Genomic DNA, 20,667 nt, shown 5'->3' with positions numbered 1-20,667 from the left:
ACAGGAAGCAACCAGTGAGGCTGGGGAAGAATGTCTTGGACTCCCGGACCATCAACGCGAGCTCCCCTCAGGGCTGTGTTCTTTCTTCTATGCCCTTCTCCCTGTACACCAACTGCCGCACCTCCAACCACCAGTCTGTCAAATTAATTAAGCTTGCAGATGACACCACCATTATTGGACTCCTCTCAGACGGGGATAAGTCTGCCTACAGGATGGAGGCTGAACATCTGGTGTCCTGATGCAGCCGCAACAACCAGGTGCTGAATAAGTGTTATTTTCATTTACCACTGGCCCAAGTACATTTTTATTGGCTTGTGAACAAAGCTGTAGTTTTTGTATTTTTAAATATTAACGCAATTTAATTGAGACATTATTTATATTATTTCACTTTCAATGTGAAAAATGCTGTAAAAACGTTGAAAATAATGGTCACCCCTGTTCGCTGCAATGTAAAATAGTACAACTGCTGTCAGCCTTCATTAAGTTGCATCATTTAAACATTTTCATATTTTTATTCAACTTCTGCAGGATGCTTTGATGAAAGACTCCCTTTTCCCAAGTAGAGGCTTTACTAGAGGTCACAGGAACAGCGCTGCTGTTTTGGATGCGGAAAAATGTTGTCTTTCACTCTACCTGAGCTCAGTGTCTCAGTAAGGGCTCCGCCTCATTGTAGCTGACGCTGAAATGTTTGTGTGGGTTGCCATGACAACACCAGAAGTGCATCTGAGATCGTGTCCAAATTCATGGGCTGCATCCTCCTGAGGACTCGGTGTTCTGACAAAACGTCTTACTTTGGCAAAACGTCCTACCGTAAGTAGTTCATGCGTTCTCGGCGGCTCTAGTGACCCTCGAACTCTCGGCTAGCTATCGAGGTGGTGGATAACATACGTCTCCCCCACAAGAGCACGAATCTACAACTTTTCTACTACTGGTTTTACAAGGCGTACACGGTAAAAACATTATGCTGTTATTTGTTAAGCACTTGTGCATCTTGTGAAAAGAAATAAGTGGCTGAGATGGATGTCATATGTGCTATTGATATTATTTTACTCGTTTCTAGTTTTCACGGTGCTCCATGATTGTGAGAGGAATAAAAAAGAATTGTGGACATCAGTACGAAGCATGGATTCTTTTGACCAGAGTAGATACACTGGTCCCTTGAATATACTAATCTTTTTGAGGTGGGTGACTGTTCCTGTGTATTTACAGAAACAATGGTTGTGATAACCTCAGCTGTTTCAGAGGGTGACTGTTCGTTGCTTTGCGCACTTTTAAATCTGTATACAATGGTTTGTTCCCTTTATGTGTTCTGAGGTTTAAACAAAGATGTACTAGATGTATTATACCGGTCCCTCGAATCTACAAATCTTTTAGATGTGGATGACTGTTCATTTTCATCTGTGTTTACAGAAACACTGGGTGTTGGAACCTCAGTAGTTTCTTTTTGGCTGACAGACTCTGGAGCTGTACAAGAGGACTAAAGAGCTGCAATGCTTTTGTGAACCTGACCTGGGAAGGGAGAGAAATATATTTTTGTTTTGTTTTTGTTTGTCTTCTTGTTTTATTTGATTCCTTGTGGGATTTGGATCCAACAAGTAAAGTATGCATATTATGCACACACACAAACACACATGCAGCTATTACCATTTCATGTATTCTTGAATAAAGACATTGATCTGACACATTTAAAATGCAGCCAATTGTTTTTATTGTTATATTATTAAGAAAAAAGAAAAGGTGGGGTTGGGGGGATGTAAAGAAGAGCTTAAAGGAAAGGGCTAGAGGAGAGAAAACCCCAACAATTAACAGGGCATTTTTTTACTTGGACAAATTGTTAATAAAGTTTCCATATCTGTAACAATGATGACAGTATAATTGTTTATAAACAATTATATTGACAATTATATGTGTCCAGTATGTTGGCTCATTTTCTTTTACTTTTTGCATTTGAAAATAAAAGTTGGGCTGATTTTGACACCATTACAAGAAGTGTTGTTAATGATTCTTTTTGAATTAAAATCAGGTTACCACAAATTGTTTTTGAATTTAATTTAATTTGAAATGTTTGTCAGTGGGTAAACAATTCGTAATGCAAAGTCAGAAACATCGAGTTATTCTTGTACTGCATGCTTGCAATAAATAAGTTGTCCTAACAGTCAGTCAAAGAAGCTTGGAAAGAAAAGCGTCTGGACTTCTTTGAGTTGAAGTGACTGATATATATATTTTTTATCTGTTTGTTTTGTTGGTTTTTGTTTTTTGCCCTTTATCACCATTCCTCTTCCCTGCTGTTTTTCTTTCCCTCTTTCTTTCTCCCCTTTCTTTCCCCCAGTCATGTCTGTCCTATGTGTAGCAAGTGAAAATAAAATAAACAATAAAAACAAAGGTGAATCAAATAGACCAATACGGCAAGGCTGGGATGGTCCATTTGGTAAAGTAAATCCGTTAGTTATATTTAACATAATGTTAAATGGCAACATTCTGTTTACAATGTTACCATTTTACATTGTGTTAAATGGTAACATTCTGTTTACAATGTTACCATTTCACATTGTGTTAAATGGTAACATTCTGTTTACAATGTTACCATTTTACCTTGTGTTAAATGGTAACATTCTGTTTACAATGTTACCATTTCACATTGTGTTAAATGGTAACATTCTGTTTACAATGTTACCATTTCACATTGTGTTAAATGGTAACATTCTGTTTACAATGTTACCATTTTACATTGTGTTAAATGGTAACATTCTGTTTACAATGTTACCATTTTACATTGTGTTAAATGGTAACATTCTGTTTACAATGTTACCATTTCACATTGTGTTAAATGGTAACATTCTGTTTACAATGTTACCATTTTACATTGTGTTAAATGGTAACATTCTGTTTACAATGTTACCATTTTACATTGTGTTAAATGGTAACATTATGTTTACAATGTTACCATTTTACATTATGTTAAATGGTAACATTCTGTTTACAATGTTACCATTTTACATTATGTTAAATGGTAACATTCTGTTTACAATGTTAACATTTACATTATGTTAAATTGTAACATTATGTTTACGATGTTACCATTTTACATTATGTTAAATTGTCAGTAGGCCTGGTACCGGAACCGGTACTGGACCCCCTTTTACTTTCAGCCATCAGAAGAGGGTACACTGTGGTCATAACAATACTCAGACTGTAGCATTTAAAGGTCCCAAAGTGTACCAGGAAAATATCCCCCGCACGATTACACCAGCAGCCTGAATTGTGAATGTGAGGGAGGATGGATCCATGCTTTCATGTTGTTCACTCCAGGCTGATATAAAAATGATATAACTAATACTACTTCTACTAATAATGACAATAACAACATAATAATAATAATGTCAAAAATACCAGTAATAATAATAACAATAACAACATAAACAACAACATTACTACTAATAATAATAAAGATAAACAAATGTATTAAAAAATTAATAATGATAATAATAATAATAATAAAACTGATCATAACAGTAACAATATCAATCATAACAACAACAGTACTAACAACAATAATAACAATAACAATGAAGGTGTTGCTGCAGATCTGAGTCCCGACTCTGCTGCCTTTCTAGTGCGGCAAAGAAAGTAAGAAATAGAAAAAGAAAAACACAAATAAACTGAGTGTGAGGGTTTTTCTACAAGTTACACTGAATATTTGCACAGACATGCTGACTGTTTGTTGGGAGACGTCACCTGTCTTTTATAGAATAGCAGGTAAGCTGTTCTCTGCCGCTGCTCACACACAGACTCACACGTGGTCTGGCAGACCAACTCGTCATCGTACGTGAGCCGGCTGTCTGTGACGTCGTCTCTTCCGCTCATCTGGTGAACGCCGTCACAGACGTAATGTCCTGAGAGGAGAAGGCGCACTTATTAACGTCTCATAAACTTTCAAAGTTGACCTGCATTCAGCACATGTGTCTGAAAGCACCCACTCACCGCTGTAAGCTGCGGAGCCCAAACGACTGATCACGCTGACCAACAAATAGCGAGCAGTTTCCTGGGAGAGGGCAGCGGCACCACCCGTTAGCTTAGAAATGGGCTCCATCCATACTTGAAATGAACGGTGTGCCTTTTCCCTTACCTCTTCAGTAAAGGCTGTGTCCTGGCTGATCACCAGCTGCTGTGTCAGAACAATGGGGCTGTTCTTCTTCTCCACGGTGAACGATGGAGTGAACGTAAACCACTTCAGCTGGAGGATCAGCACACTGAAAGAGATGAGACAAAGAGGAGAGGCTCAAAGGAAGACGCAAGGAGGACATGACATGAACAAAACTGACACCGACTGAACTGTGGTGGTTTGAGGCCTTTGGGGACCGATTTGAGGTTACTCACTTTGGCAGGTTCAAGAACAACAGCTCCTCTTTGATCTTCTTAGCTCCGCACTGGCATTCGTAGTCCAACAGGCCGCCCTGCAGCAGGGAGCAGGAGGAACAGGTGCATTAGAGTTAAACTCTTTTACAGATGAATTCACATATTCGTGGGAGCAAGCCTGTTCACAGAATAGAGTCTAAACGAGCTCTTACTTTCAGACTCCAGCCCCGCCCTTCAGCAGCATCCTGCTGGCTGGCACAACCTTGCCATTGGCTGCTGCCAGGGACTCAACAGGTTAGAACAAAAATATAAATATTATATCTGAGTTCTTATGTGGACCCGCCTTCCAGGCAGAACCTCACCTTCCATGAATGTCCACAGGTTAGCGGCCCTCGCTCTGCTGGTCCTCCAAAGTAAGAAAAAATGAGGAAAAAATAAGGAGCAGACCAAGCAAAAGAGGGTATTTAAAGAGACAGTGCTCTTAAGGTTCATTTTTGGCGAGTTTTATTATCTAAATGTCATTGTGTCACTTTCTTATGAGGCTTCAGTGAACTGAAAAAGCTTCTGGGATGAGAGGCGAAACGTCTTCAAAAAAGTTAAAGAAGTCCGGTTGTTTTTTTCCCCCAAGCTCCTTAGAGTTCTCTGAAAATGGTCAGGTAGAAGGACTGGACTGAAAATGAGTAAAAAAGCAGCCAAAGCCCAAGGAAGTTGAAAGACTGGAAACTATTGCTGAGGTCATGTCAGTGTAAAAAGTTACCTACAAGTCTGGCACCTTGGAAGCAAAACATAAAGAAATAAGGTGTAAGGCCAAATGTTTGGTCCTGCAGCCAACCGGACCATGAAATATAGAGCACAGGTGAACAAAGTGAGGCAGCAGTTTGCTGATTTCCACCTTGTGCCTTTCATGTTGATCAGCTTAGTAGTTTGCCAGCTTTCTAGCTGTTAAAGACTTTTGGCGAGAGGTTATTCATATTTGAACTCTAATTGAACCCCTCTTTTTTTTACTGTTTTTTTGTTTGTTTGTTTTTGGGTTTTTTTGTTGTCTTAGATGGCCTGACTCAGCAGGTGGGGGCAGTTTCTGAGTTTACCTTCGTTCAAACAGTGCAGAAATGGTTTCGCTATGCTCCAGACCGGATGGGTGGTGCAGGACGCCCGATATCCAGCCCCATCATGGAGTAAACTAAAAACAGTAAATAATACATTTAACAAACAAGCAAGCAAGCTCTAAATTTAAGCGGAGAGACTGCAGACATAGCCGCACCATTCCAGGGATTTTTGGTTAGCATGAGGGGTCTAGCCAGGACCCTTACTGGATACTGGGTGGGAATCGAACGTGCGACTCCAAAGATGTGTAGTATTACCACTACACTATCCAGCTGCGCTACACTATCCAACAAAAAAAGTTTTTAGAAAATTTGATAAAGTCTGATGCTTAATATTGTAGGGATATTAATCTCCCTATGATATTAATACGGATTAATAACACAGAGAAGTCATACTTCTGTTATGACAGAATTAATTGGGTAAATTATATTTACAATTGTAACATTGTAAACTTAATGTTACGATTTTACATTATGTTGCAATTTAACATAATGTGAAATTGTAACATTGTAAACATAATGTTACAATTTTACAATTGTAACATCCATCCATCCATCCATCTTCATCCGCTTTATCCGAGGTCGCGGGGGCAGCAGCCTAAGCAAAGAGGCCCAGACCTCCCTCTCCCCAGCCACCTCCTCCAGCTTATCCGGGGGAACACCGAGGCGTTCCCAGGCCAGCCGAGAGATATAATCTCTCCAGCGTGTCCTGGGTCTGCCCCGGGGCCTCCTCCCGGTGGGACATGCCTGGAACACCTCACCCAGGAGGCGCCCAGGGGGCATCCTTGTCAGATGCCCGAACCACCTCAGCTGGCTCCTTTCGATGTGGAGCAGCAGCTGCTCTACTCTGAGCCCCTCCCGGACGGCCGAACTTCTCACCCTATCTCTAAGGGAGAGGCCAGCCACCCTTCGGAGGAAGCTCATTTCTGCCGCTTGTATACGCGATCTCGTTCTTTCGGTCACTACCCACAGCTCGTGGCCATAGGTGAGGGTAGGGATTGTAACATTGTAAACATAATACAATTTTACATTATGTTACTGTCAGAGTCGGACGGTGCCCCGACCGGTCGACCTGTGTGTGTGTGTGTTTTTTTGTTCTCCTCTCTCGCTCCGCTTTTTCTCCGCTGCGATTGTTACGCGGTCGCGTAGCAACGGGAGACCTCCGACCCGTAAGTGCTGCCGCTCTGAGCTGCCTACTAAGCCTGGACGCGATCGAGACGGAGAGACGGAAGGGGACACTTCACTGATTCTAGGGAGTTTTGTGGACACACGAGGGGAGACGGGGAGAGGAGCACTGAAGGGACTTGCACTGTGGATAACTGTGGATTGATTTTGGCTTCACTGTAAATAAAGACACTGTTCAACTTAAACGAGAGGTCCGCGTCTAGGTTCGCTAACTCACCACCCTTAACAGCTACAATTTAACATCATGTAAAATTGTAACATCATGTTACAATTTTACATGATGTTACAATTTTATATGATGTTAAACTGTAACATAAAGTAAAATTGTAACATTATGTTTACGATGTTACAATTTTACATTATGTTAAATTGTTACATAATGTAAAATTGTAACATTATGTTTACAATGTTACAATTTGTAAATTGTAACATTGTAAACATAATGTTACAATTTTATATGATGTTAAACTGTAACATAATGTAAAATTGTAACATTATGTTTACAATGTTACAATTTTACATTATGTTACATTGTAACATAATGCTTAACAGATAATGGTTATCCTCTTTTTATATCATACATCATTGTCTCTGTAGGAGGTCTGGAGCACTCCCTGCTGAGCCGCTGGGTTCAGTACCTTGCAGGCAGGTCCGACGATGACTTCATCATCTCACCTGAGCTCAAAATTCTGGTGCGTGAAGGCGTCCCTCGGGAGTATCGGCAGAGAGTGTGGCGCTGTTTGGTCCGAGCCAGAACTTTGACAAGCCAAGAGTGCCACACGCAACGCTATCAGCAGGTACAGCTGTAGAGAGAGAGAGTGCTTTATCCGCACCTGAGCACAGGTGGCTCCTCCTTCTTCCTGTTGGGAATGCTGGCGAGCACTCAGTAATCCTGTTCTGTTTCCAGCTGTGTGAGAAGAGTCGGACAGCTCCTAATCCTGCCTCCAGGCAGGTCCAGCTGGACCTTCACCGAACCCTGACGACCAATCAGCACTTCTCCTCGCCGTCCAGCCCCGCCCTCCAGCCCCGCCCTCCAGCAGCTCCGCCGCATCCTTCTGGCCTTCTCCGGGCATAACCCTGCCATTGGCTACTGCCAGGTACTCAACAGGTCAGAACAAAAGTATAAATTTTATATCTGAGTTCTTATGTGGACCCGCCTTCCAGGCAGAACCTCACCTTCCATCAATGTCCACAGGTTAGCGGCCCTCGCTCTGCTGGTCCTCCAAAGTGACGAAGACGCCTTCTGGTGTCTGGTGGCGGAAGCCATCATGCCTCAGGACTACTACACCAAGAATCTGGTGGCCTCTCAGGTCAGCAGACACACTCACCTGCTTGCCTGCTGTGATCTGTTTTAGTGATCAGTGAGGCTGATCTCTGTGAGTCTTTGTGCTCAGGCGGACCAGCGCGTGCTGAAGGACTTCATGGCGGAGAAGCTTCCTCGCCTGGCATCTCACTTTGAGGATCACAACATTGACGTCTCTCTGGTCACCTTCAACTGGTTCCTGGTGGTTTTTGTGGAGAGTCTGCCCAGCGACATCCTGATGCCTCTGTGGGACGCCTTCCTGTATGAGGGTACCAAGGTACCATACACCCGAACACACCATGACAGAAATGCAGACAACACTTGAATGCACCACAGTAGTGTCCATGGAAACAAAAATGATTTTGTTTTCACCTTTAGATGTCTTTATTTACATTTTAGGAGTAATAAGACATTGTTTACTAAGCATGGGGAACTGTCATGTGACATGAAATAGGAGTGGGAAAGCAGATCATTCTAGTAACGACCTCACAGTCTACCACAAGCAGCGTAAATCCAGACGATGAGCGGGACAATGGCTTTGGGCTTGTTTCTGCAATGTGACAAATGCAGCGCAGCTTTTACATCGTTTGTCTCAGGAAATAAAATCACAGTTCAGACACAGAAATATATACCACACAGGGATAAATGCTGACAACAGCTTCAGCCACGTAGATCCAACCCAAAAGTTTAATTTAAACTTAAAGCTCAACTACCAAGTAAGTTAATATTATCTGGCAACTGAGGAACCAAGTGGCTTATTGGAAATCGATCAGAGCTGTAATGAGTAAAGGGCCCAACTGCACCACAACTGAAAGAGTAATTTTATGACTCACCTCCTCAAAGTTTCCAATTAATTGTGTGGCGTGAGTGTCCTGTTATGAAATGTGTGTCTGTGCTGCAGGTGATCTTCAGATACACTCTGGCTCTGTTCAAATACAAAGAGGACGACATCCTGAAGATTCACGACAGCGTGGAGATCTACCAGTACCTACGCTTCTTCACAAAGACCGTCTCCAATGCCAGGTACGCACTCGCCTCCACCCGCCTTAATCTACGAGCTGTTACACTCTCAGAAGTGTAGCGGATGTAGCTGTTGAATCTTTGAGCTTCAAACCCTTTTTACTGAAATTTTGTGAGAAGTTTAAATTTCCCTGATCACAGTAACAACGATTTAAAGATTTTTAAGTATCTGCAGCTCTCGGATACATGTGGTCCAGTCAGTCCAGTATTTCCTGCTCAAACTGCAGTACCTGAAGTATCAAGCAGCATAAAACAGAAACACTCAAGCTGATCAGTTTCCAGTTCCTCTGTGTTGGTGATCGAGTCCTTTCCACCTGCGTGTGTCCATGCAGGAAGCTGACCAGCATCGCCTTCAACGACATGAACCCATTCCCCAGCCGGCTGCTGAGGAACCGGCGAGTGCTCCACCTGGAGCGCCTGCAGGCGGAGCTGCGTGAGCTGGAGGAGCAGCACAAGGAGTTCATCACCGAGAGCGTCGTACGGAAAGACAAAGAGCTCGACGTCATGGTGAGCGAGGATGACGAGGACCTCTGATCACACGGGACGCTTCAGCTGCTCACTTCGAGACGACGATGAGTTTTCCATGAGTTCAAGAGAATTTTACTAAACCGGCTGTTAACTGGTTTCCTTCACACCAAACACAGGATTGTGTCAGGTTCACCATCTCTACTAACACTACAAGGAAACAGACGCATACAGATTTAACTGCATCACATCTCTGAAACAAGCTTGCAGTAAACAAATGTGTACTGTGTTCACGTGTGTAATAAGTCAGGCTGCAGAAATGTGCAGATGTATTTCAGTGAATTCATTTGGATTAATATGTGATAGCTTATTTATTTCATTGCATCTTTTGCTTTATACCTAAAAATGCGTGACATTTCTAAATGTAGTCACATCCCTATGAAACATGGTTGATTATCAGCTGTAGTCACAGCTGGTGATAAAGTAATTAAAATGTCCAGCTATTCAAAAATAGGGCATTCTGCACAATGAGTACTTTTTGGTACTTGAAGTATATTTTGATGCTGATGCTTCAGGGCATTGTGCTGCATTGTCGAAGCTCTCTGGGCTTCCGGTTAGAACGACCTCACAGTGTTTTATTTTGATCTGGTGTAAAGTGCATTGTGCAGAAATGACAGCATGATAGTCACATGATAAAACTGACTTTTCTTTTCTTTTTTTTAATTTTACTGGGTGTGCATCTTGTTCAAATGTCTTTTTCAGCATTTGTACATAAATATTCTGTATATAAATATTTGATTTTCATTTATTTTACAGAGTCCTTTATTTTGTTTCACAAATATGACATTCATGTCAAATGACATCTGCAGACTTTATAATGACCAGCAGGGGGCAGTGTATTGCAGTCTATGAGAACATTTACTGAGACCTGTTTCATGCACTAGTTTCATGTCTCATTGAATCCAACATGATGTTGATTTTGTAAATTAAGGTCACATCTTCATCACATCTAATTTCAAAACACTGATCAATTTTTTTAAAAAATGAATTCCATACCAATTGCAGGAATAAAATAGGAATAAATAACAAACGAGAAATACATACAAAACAAGAGAAAGGCACACATGAGAGAACAGGTCACATGACAGCACAGCATTATCTACCCACAATTTGAACTAAATAACAGATAGCACAGGCAATGAAAACAAACGGAAATCAGAATAAATTTAAAAACTTTTATTGATGTTAACTTGAAGTGCTGAATTAGCCCTGTTGTCAGTTCAAATCACTTCAATCTATAGCGCACTTTAAGGTCTTTAGACCTTAAAAAGGAATACACTGCAAGGTAAGCTTGCAGCATCTTACTTTAAGGTCAACTGTGAAACTTTGTGGAAAGCCTGAGACAAGTTGATGAGTCAGTGAAGCGCACTTCCTTCTGATGACGGCTATACTGAGGTGAGTTTTTAAGCATATCCTGAACTTTATTCATTATTAGACTTCTGACACCTGGCAAATAAACTCTAATGCGATATGAGAACATAACAGCAAAAAGCCAGTAGCTGGTACATGAATGGATAAAAATTGGATCCCTCTTATATTACGTTGTTTTGAACCTAACCGCATCCACTGAATTAATGCAGTTTTCAGGACAGTAAAAACAGAGAACTCTGATATACACAATTTCTGATTGCTGATAGTGTTTCTTAATGCAAAATGGGCTTCCATTTATAATGCAATTGCTTTATGTTCGATCTTTAGCGAAGAAGGGTCATTTTTGATTCTGTGGACAAGGGATGCAAATGGAATGTGAAGGCAACAGGTAGTAGGGTGAATTAGGGTTTCGTGTGGTCTTCAGTGCATGAATTTTATTGCCACTTTATTTCAACTTTTTATTAATGTACTCAAAAGAAAAACAAGAACCACAAAGGAGATTCTTGTGATTCTTGTTTGTGCTATCTGTTTGTGAAAGAAAGCACATTTTACCACATCATACTGTGTTTGCTGCCATTTATTTTACTCGTCCTGCCTGAGTGTCTGGGCTGCGTTTGTCTGTGCACCTTTGTTCTGGCCTTCTGCTGATGGGTTTCACATGCTGGGCTTTCCCTCTTGGTCCACACCCAGCAGCCTGCTGCTGACCACACACAGCCTACAAACTGATCCATCCATGCATCCATCCATGCATGCATGGCCTGGTTATTGTTGAGTTATCACCTCCAGCTCCTTGCTCATAACCAGGTAGATACTGGGCTGGGCCTGATCTCTGAGCTCAATAACAATGACAAAAATGCCAAACACTTTACTCTTCATGGTAAAAAATGTTTATAATACAGTAAAAACTGGATGTAGCCAAAATCAGTGTTTTATATACAGTGTAAGTGAACAACATTGCTACACTGCTGGTGTTTGATTGATAGAGGCTTTCTTTATAAGAACTATGATATCATTTCTTTTGCTGATTAACAGTTTTTATATAATTTTTATATCATATATAGCTTTCAAGAAGCCAAAGATCACTGGACGAAAAGACTACAGACCTGTGGCTCTGACATCTGGTCAGGAAGTCTTTTGAGCGCCTGGTTCTCTCCTATCTTAAGACCCTCATGGCCCCCCTCCTGGACCCCCTGCAGTTTGCATACAGAGCCAACAGGTCTGTAGACGATGCCATCAACATGGCCCTACACTTTGTCCTGCAGAATCTATGCTAGGATCCTGTTTGTGGACTTCAGCTCTACCTTCAACACCATCCTTTCAGACCTTCTTCAAGGATTGCTTTCCCAGATGAATGTGCCTGATCCCATCTGCCGGTGGATCACTGACTTCCTGACGGACAGGAAGCAACCAGTGAGGCTGGGGAAGAATGTCTTGGACTCCCGGACCATCAGCACCAGCTCCCCTCAGGGCTGTGTTCTTTCTTCTATGCCCTTCTCCCTGTACACCAACTGCCGCACCTCCAACCACCAGTCTGTCAAATTAATTAAGCTTGCAGATGACACCACCATTATTGGACTCCTCTCAGACGGGGATAAGTCTGCCTACAGGATGGAGGCTGAACATCTGGTGTCCTGATGCAGCCGCAACAACCAGGTGCTGAATAAGTGTTATTTTCATTTACCACTGGCCCAAGTACATTTTTATTGGCTTGTGAACAAAGCTGTAGTTTTTGTATTTTTAAATATTAACGCAATTTAATTGAGACATTATTTATATTATTTCACTTTCAATGTGAAAAATGCTGTAAAAACGTTGAAAATAATGGTCACCCCTGTTCGCTGCAATGTAAAATAGTACAACTGCTGTCAGCCTTCATTAAGTTGCATCATTTAAACATTTGCATATTTTTATTCAACTTCTGCAGGATGCTTTGATGAAAGACTCCCTTTTCCCAAGTAGAGGCTTTACTAGAGGTCACAGGAACAGCGCTGCTGTTTTGGATGCGGAAAAATGTTGTCTTTCACTCTACCTGAGCTCAGTGTCTCAGTAAGGGCTCCGCCTCATTGTAGCTGACGCTGAAATGTTTGTGTGGGTTGCCATGACAACACCAGAAGTGCATCTGAGATCGTGTCCAAATTCATGGGCTGCATCCTCCTGAGGACTCGGTGTTCTGACAAAACGTCTTACTTTGGCAAAACGTCCTACCGTAAGTAGTTCATGCGTTCTCGGCGGCTCTAGTGACCCTCGAACTCTCGGCTAGCTATCGAGGTGGTGGATAACATACGTCTCCCCCACAAGAGCACGAATCTACAACTTTTCTACTACTGGTTTTACAAGGCGTACACGGTAAAAACATTATGCTGTTATTTGTTAAGCACTTGTGCATCTTGTGAAAAGAAATAAGTGGCTGAGATGGATGTCATATGTGCTATTGATATTATTTTACTCGTTTCTAGTTTTCACGGTGCTCCATGATTGTGAGAGGAATAAAAAAGAATTGTGGACATCAGTACGAAGCATGGATTCTTTTGACCAGAGTAGATACACTGGTCCCTTGAATATACTAATCTTTTTGAGGTGGGTGACTGTTCCTGTGTATTTACAGAAACAATGGTTGTGATAACCTCAGCTGTTTCAGAGGGTGACTGTTCGTTGCTTTGCGCACTTTTAAATCTGTATACAATGGTTTGTTCCCTTTATGTGTTCTGAGGTTTAAACAAAGATGTACTAGATGTATTATACCGGTCCCTCGAATCTACAAATCTTTTAGATGTGGATGACTGTTCATTTTCATCTGTGTTTACAGAAACACTGGGTGTTGGAACCTCAGTAGTTTCTTTTTGGCTGACAGACTCTGGAGCTGTACAAGAGGAATAAAGAGCTGCAATGCTTTTGTGAACCTGACCTGGGAAGGGAGAGAAATATATTTTTGTTTTGTTTTTGTTTGTCTTCTTGTTTTATTTGATTCCTTGTGGGATTTGGATCCAACAAGTAAAGTATGCATATTATGCACACACACAAACACACATGCAGCTATTACCATTTCATGTATTCTTGAATAAAGACATTGATCTGACACATTTAAAATGCAGCCAATTGTTTTTATTGTTATATTATTAAGAAAAAAGAAAAGGTGGGGGTGGGGGGATGTAAAGAAGAGCTTAAAGGAAAGGGCTAGAGGAGAGAAAACCCCAACAATTAGCAGGGCATTTTTTTACTTGGACAAATTGTTAATAAAGTTTCCATATCTGTAACAATGATGACAGTATAATTGTTTATAAACAATTATATTGACAATTATATGTGTCCAGTATGTTGGCTCATTTTCTTTTACTTTTTGCATTTGAAAATAAAAGTTGGGCTGATTTTGACACCATTACAAGAAGTGTTGTTAATGATTCTTTTTGAATTAAAATCAGGTTACCACAAATTGTTTTTGAATTTAATTTAATTTGAAATGTTTGTCAGTGGGTAAACAATTCGTAATGCAAAGTCAGAAACATCGAGTTATTCTTGTACTGCATGCTTGCAATAAATAAGTTGTCCTAACAGTCAGTCAAAGAAGCTTGGAAAGAAAAGCGTCTGGACTTCTTTGAGTTGAAGTGACTGATATATATATTTTTTATCTGTTTGTTTTGTTGGTTTTTGTTTTTTGCCCTTTATCACCATTCCTCTTCCCTGCTGTTTTTCTTTCCCTCTTTCTTTCTCCCCTTTCTTTCTCCCAGTCATGTCTGTCCTATGTGTAGCAAGTGAAAATAAAATAAACAATAAAAACAAAGGTGAATCAAATAGACCAATACGGCAAGGCCGGGATGGTCCATTTGGTAAAGTAAATCCGTTAGTTATATTTAACATAATGTTAAATGGCAACATTCTGTTTACAATGTTACCATTTTACCTTGTGTTAAATGGTAACATTCTGTTTACAATGTTACCATTTCACATTGTGTTAAATGGTAACATTCTGTTTACAATGTTACCATTTCACATTGTGTTAAATGGTAACATTCTGTTTACAATGTTACCATTTTACATTGTGTTAAATGGTAACATTCTGTTTACAATGTTACCATTTTACATTGTGTTAAATGGTAACATTCTGTTTACAATGTTACCATTTCACATTGTGTTAAATGGTAACATTCTGTTTACAATGTTACCATTTTACATTGTGTTAAATGGTAACATTCTGTTTACAATGTTACCATTTTACATTGTGTTAAATGGTAACATTATGTTTACAATGTTACCATTTTACATTGTGTTAAATGGTAACATTCTGTTTACAATGTTACCATTGTCAACAGAAATTTTTTAAGTGTCACAAAAGGGTAAGAAGACAGATTATTGTTCAGATCAACAGAAAAATAACCACCAATGTGTCCTGTCAGGTTGTGTACATACATTTCCACTTGGGACCATTTGTTGGATATTTTCGGGCATTTCGGAGGCCAAACGATTAATCTGTCAATCATATTCCCTTCTGATATGATAACACACAGATCTTGAAAGTCAAGAAAGATACCAAGCACAGATTCAAATTTTCCTTTTTATTATTTTTCTTAAAAAACAAATATACATAAGAAATGATAAATATAAAAAAACAACCCAGAGCCAAAGAAAAAGTTCTTCAATGTTACAAACCACTTCGTACTGCAGAGAAAACAAACACTAGTGTTACACCTGACAGTTAAACTTGTGTTGCCTAAAGTCTTAACTTTTTCTTGTTGCTATGAAGCCGTCCCTCATGAAGACAAAGAGTCACATCCGAAGGAAACAAAGACGTCAGAGTTTTTAGTGCTGTGGATCTAACAGCAGATTATTCACACCGTACGAAGACGACGCGCTGCAATACGGAGCTGGGACACATGGACATGCAACTTTACTACAACACCGGCCCTTCATCTGCTCCGATCCGGGCCCGAGGAAGCAGGCAAACAGTCTCAGATTGCCTTATTTAAAACCTACAACCGAAGTGAGAAGGGTGGCATGTAGAGGACGAGTTAGAGACACTCCAATGTTAAAGAAAGATCACTGCCAAGGCTCAGAAAATCACATCTGAATAAAAATAAATAACCTGTAACTGGTTTGGTTGGTCTGTTAACAGGATTACTCAAAGAGCTGTGCACAGACTTAAAGGTTGGCTCAAGTTGCAAGTCTTTAAACTTTAAAGAGCTAGATTTGGGATTCTTTTTACCGTTATGGGTAATAAAAATCGATAAAAAATACAAATGGACATTTTAGGACATTATATCAAACTGACCACTGATGTTCTTAAGAAAATATCAGAGTAGTCTGGGTTGAGATGTTAATAATCGGGAGAGAATATGCAAACATGTTATTAAAATGTTGTTAAGTTTTAAGTGCTACCCCCAGCCTCCTAGCAGATGCACCTACGACAACATTTTCAGAAAACTTGACCTCTGACCTTCACATTGAAGTTCAGGTCACTAAAAGGTGAACCTTTTATGGCTGAGGGGTAAAAAGCAAGAAACAACTTCAAGGCTCTGACAAATGGACCTATAAACTTCACAGGAGAATAAATAAGACCATTTTAGCTGTGACTGCCGAGATCTCCAAATACCAAAGATATGATATCACACCTGAAGAGCGGCATGCAGAAACGGGGGCAGGTTAACCGTCCTCTTCAGGTTCTGTGAAATACTACTGACCACCTAAAACCTTGGTCACACAAACTCAAAGAACCAGCTCAAAGGAGGGATTAAATCGAATTTCCCAGAGGAACCCACCCGAGGGATTAATAAAGTTCTATCTTATCTTATCTTATCAAACAAGAGGAAGTCATCCTGAATACATCTGCTCTTCTGCTTTTAGTTATTTCCTGTCATACTGAACAGGTTTCAAATAAAGAATTTCTCAAGTAATCCCTGTGAGCCAAAAGCTCAGGTTGCCACTCTAAAGGCTTAGATTCAAAGAGTTGTTTTCCTCTTTTGAAGCTGTATGACGTAGGGCACAGTAGCCCCACCTACCTCCTGTTCAGACCACTTATTATAATTACTAAAGCCTGAAAAAACACTTTAGTTAACTGAAATACATAAAGCAAATCTTTGGGAAAAAATAATGGTGATGAACTGAAACAATGTTGTGAAGTAAAAAAAAAAAAAAAAACATACATGAAATTTACTTTGTATTTGGATAGTTTTTGTGAGTTTGGTCAAATTTGTCGAGACTCAAAGCTAACCCATTCTAAACTTCTTAAAGTAGAAAGACGAGATGCAACCTGATAACCCTCCAGTAACGATGAAGTTTTTATACTTTATTTTAAAGAAGAGGTGAAATGTTTTCACATAGGCTGTAACCTAAATCTCACTGAGCTACAAGCAGCTCAAACATCACAAACACCAGGTCACGTTTGTGACAGATCTGGGGCTCAGTTCAGGTTTTGGAAACATTCTTTACCTTCTGAGACGAGACAGAATTTGACTTAAATCAGCCTTAAATTTGTGTTTTGTGTTTTTACCTGTGTGATTTCAAACTGGTGCTTCTTTTTTTTAAAAGCTGTTTTCTTTATGCAAATTTGACAGATTTGACCTTAAAGTTAGATGCACCCTGTGTTTAAATAAAAAAAATACAATAAGATCCACTGAAAAAAAAAGCAGTCTGATTATGACAACGCTGCATAAGTCAGTCGATACAAAGATTCTGATTGGAGTGTCACTAACCCACAGCTCACCTGCTGACCCTATACCTTCAGCAGCAGCTTGACCTCTGCGTGCCGACTGGATGGATAATGGTAAATGAAACATACAATTAATCAGCAGACAAGGAAGTGGAGCTGAAATGTTTCATTCCAAGAAGAAATAGAGTTAAATAAATAACAAATTTGCTTTGTTAGTTTATGATTTTCACATAAAGTCCTTAAACAGGCCGGTCACGCCAGAACACCCTCTAAAGTTTCTTAATTAAAACAATTCTGTAGAGATGTCTGGACAAAAATACCCCAAAGTGAAGTCTGTTTGTGTTTTAGGAGACACACCACTTAAAGCCTGATGAGGATTTTACTGTTTTTATATCACCACGTTTGTTTTCAATCTCGTTTTTGTCATTATTCCAATCACACTGATTGATTTGAGTCCTGTATATAAGTGTCTGTACAAATTCTAACTGAATACTTGAAATGATCAGACTTTTCTGATGTTGGAATGAAACTTCTCAGTTCCAGGTTAATCTGCAGTCAAATTAATCTGCCCGGCGACAGCAGTCACATGGTCCAAACTAATCTAAGTGTATCTGAATAGCAGGAGTTAAATATTTCCTTTGATTGCTCTTAGTTTTTTCTTTTTGGGACGTTTAAACATGAATAAATGTGTGTGTGAGAGAGTGTAAGTGTGTGTGGTAATATCTGAGCTACGAACACTGTTCATCTAAAATACTTTACAGCTAATTCAAACGGACGTCAGTGATGAATGAACTCCATCTTTAGTGCAATTAGTTAACATGCTCAGAGCATCGAGTGCGGCGACCACGGCCTCGCTGCTTTTTCACACACATGCGCTTAATAATTGAAAGCTGAATGTCAGACTGAGGTCCAGTTTTCTGCACACGGAGAGATTTTCCACAACAGCTTGTGAATCTGTCGGGTTGTTTTGTTTTTGTTTGGAGGAGACGCTCCTCAGTTTGGCCTCTCTGAGCGGTTTATCTGTCAAAGTGAAGGTGTTTGGCAGAGACAAGGTGCATGATGGGAACAGTCGCAGCCTAAACACCGCCGGTCGGAGCCAATCAGCTGCGCCCATTAACATCTCAGGAACAAAAAGTGTTAAACTGCACACAGATGTTCATCGTCACAGACTCAGACCAGAAACATGTCAGCAGGTCGATGTTTGAACACAACAAACTTTAAACTGACTGAACCCAGAGAACGTCCAAACTCCAGACTTCATCCTTAGGATGTCTCCATGGAAACACCTTCAGCTTCAGTTTACTGTAAACAGCTTGTAAAGGCAACATTTCTTGAATAATGTGAATGAAAGTTGCTGTTTCCACTGATGCAAATGGTAAAGTGCCCACAAGCTGCAGTTCCTCTAACATCCACCGGAGGCTCCAGCAGTGAGTCAGTCCCCATAAACCCCCATGTTAAAACTTTACAGCAGAAATAAACATGTTTACAGTTTATATAAAAACGTTTTTTGTCTCTATAGATAATTTACACCTTCATAACACGTCTACAGGTCAAGAATGTTTTTATAACTCACCTCTTTAAATTATATTAAGGCTTGAAGTTTGCATAATTAGGGGTGTGGTCTATTTGACTGACAGCTGGATAGTGATACAGCTGACTGTAGCGGCTAGCTGTCTGCTAGGCTTCACCTCAAGTAACTGGAGTTAGAACTGGACCTCTGCACCATGTTTGTTGAAGCATTTTTTTGCAATTATCTGACCAATAATATGGCTGCTGTGAGGTTTCTGTACTAACTGACTGTCCAAATGTTCTGAGCTTCAGTTTTGGTGAGGGAAATTTTAGGATTTTATTTGCAGCACTAATTAGGTTCTAAACCTTTATTAATTTCCCTCCATTTTGAACCTGGTTTCCAATGGGAGGTACTCATGTGCAGATCATCATAATGATTTAGGATTTGGGATGATATAGGAGTGTTCAGTCTACACAACATAACTGAACTGTAGGTCCCCAAAGTGCCCAGATAAGGCCAGACATGTTTGCTATCTGGGTTAAGTCTGTATTTCAGTCTGAAGGAAGGACGCTTGGATTCAGCCTCACACACAGCTTAACCTGCAGTGCAACAAGGCAACATGTTGGCCAACCAGGAGAGCAGTTTCCTCGGCAGCACCGTTGCTCTCAAATCAAAAGTTTCACTTTCTTCAGCACTTGACTCAAGACATTCTGATAACTCAAACTCACATTTTGGGCAACCTTTCTTTCTCAGGTTGCCCAATGAGTTGCCTTGTTGAACAATAAAAGGAGATTAAACCTCTGACAGTCGAGCCATTGGTCGGACTTCCTGCCTGAGGCGAAATTAATCATTGAACCTGGAACATGTTGAACAAAAGGAAGCAGGAAGACTTGTTGTCGTTGTTGATGTGGTCACATGATGCAGTTTTTTTTATTGCTGACTGAACTCAGCCGTCACATCTCCCACCGTCTTCTCAATGGAAACAACAATTTGATTTGTGGCCGTTTCAGAGACGGCGGTTTCGGCTCTGGACAGGAAGTGGGATCCGGGTGATTGTTTGTTGGAGCATCCGTCTCTGACGCCAGTAAACCATTTTGAGCCCCGACCACAAGGGGACTCGGCTGATTGTTACAGCCTACGAGGTGAGAGTCATGTGACTGATGGAGACAGTTTTCTATAGGCTATTTATAGGTCTGATATGCATCAAAGATTCTGTCCTGATATGTTTAGGCAATGCACAATACATATCTTGGTGTTTGAAATGACTGATTGATATTTTTTAAAAAGAGCGTGATTTCAAATGTATTGATTTATCAGTCAGGAAACCTTTTAAAATTATTTTCCACTGTTCACAGTCAATATGTTATCTGCAGTGGGTGGCAGAAGGCCACGCCCACAAGCAGATGCACAAACAAGAACCATGAGCTGCTATGTACACAAGATTTTCTCCACTTTACCCATATTAAACAGCTTTTCTTAAACAAGTAACTGAAGCTGTTACACTCCACCAGACCCCATTCATCAAAACAGTAATTTTACCTCAAAGAACACAGGAGTTACTCATCTACTGTTGCCACAATTGAATAGTTTGTAATATTGTGCTACTTTGGTGTTATAATGCATTAATTCGGACCTAAACTAATGCATTAAAAAG

At 40.3% G+C, this 20,667-nt stretch overlaps 1 pseudogene; it reads left to right on the top strand.

Annotated features, from left to right (window-relative positions):
- Positions 1–4,723: 4,723 nt before the first annotated feature.
- Positions 4,724–9,501, top strand: LOC145420601 (TBC1 domain family member 2A-like; annotated as a pseudogene).
- Positions 9,502–20,667: the final 11,166 nt, after the last annotated feature.

Source organism: Astatotilapia calliptera, chromosome 2 (assembly GCF_964374335.1).
Source record: "Astatotilapia calliptera chromosome 2, fAstCal68.1, whole genome shotgun sequence".
Classification (NCBI taxonomy): Eukaryota; Metazoa; Chordata; class Actinopteri; order Cichliformes; family Cichlidae; genus Astatotilapia; species Astatotilapia calliptera.
The sequence above is the reverse complement of the archived record's forward strand: the minus strand, read 5'-3'. Positions and strand labels throughout refer to the sequence as shown.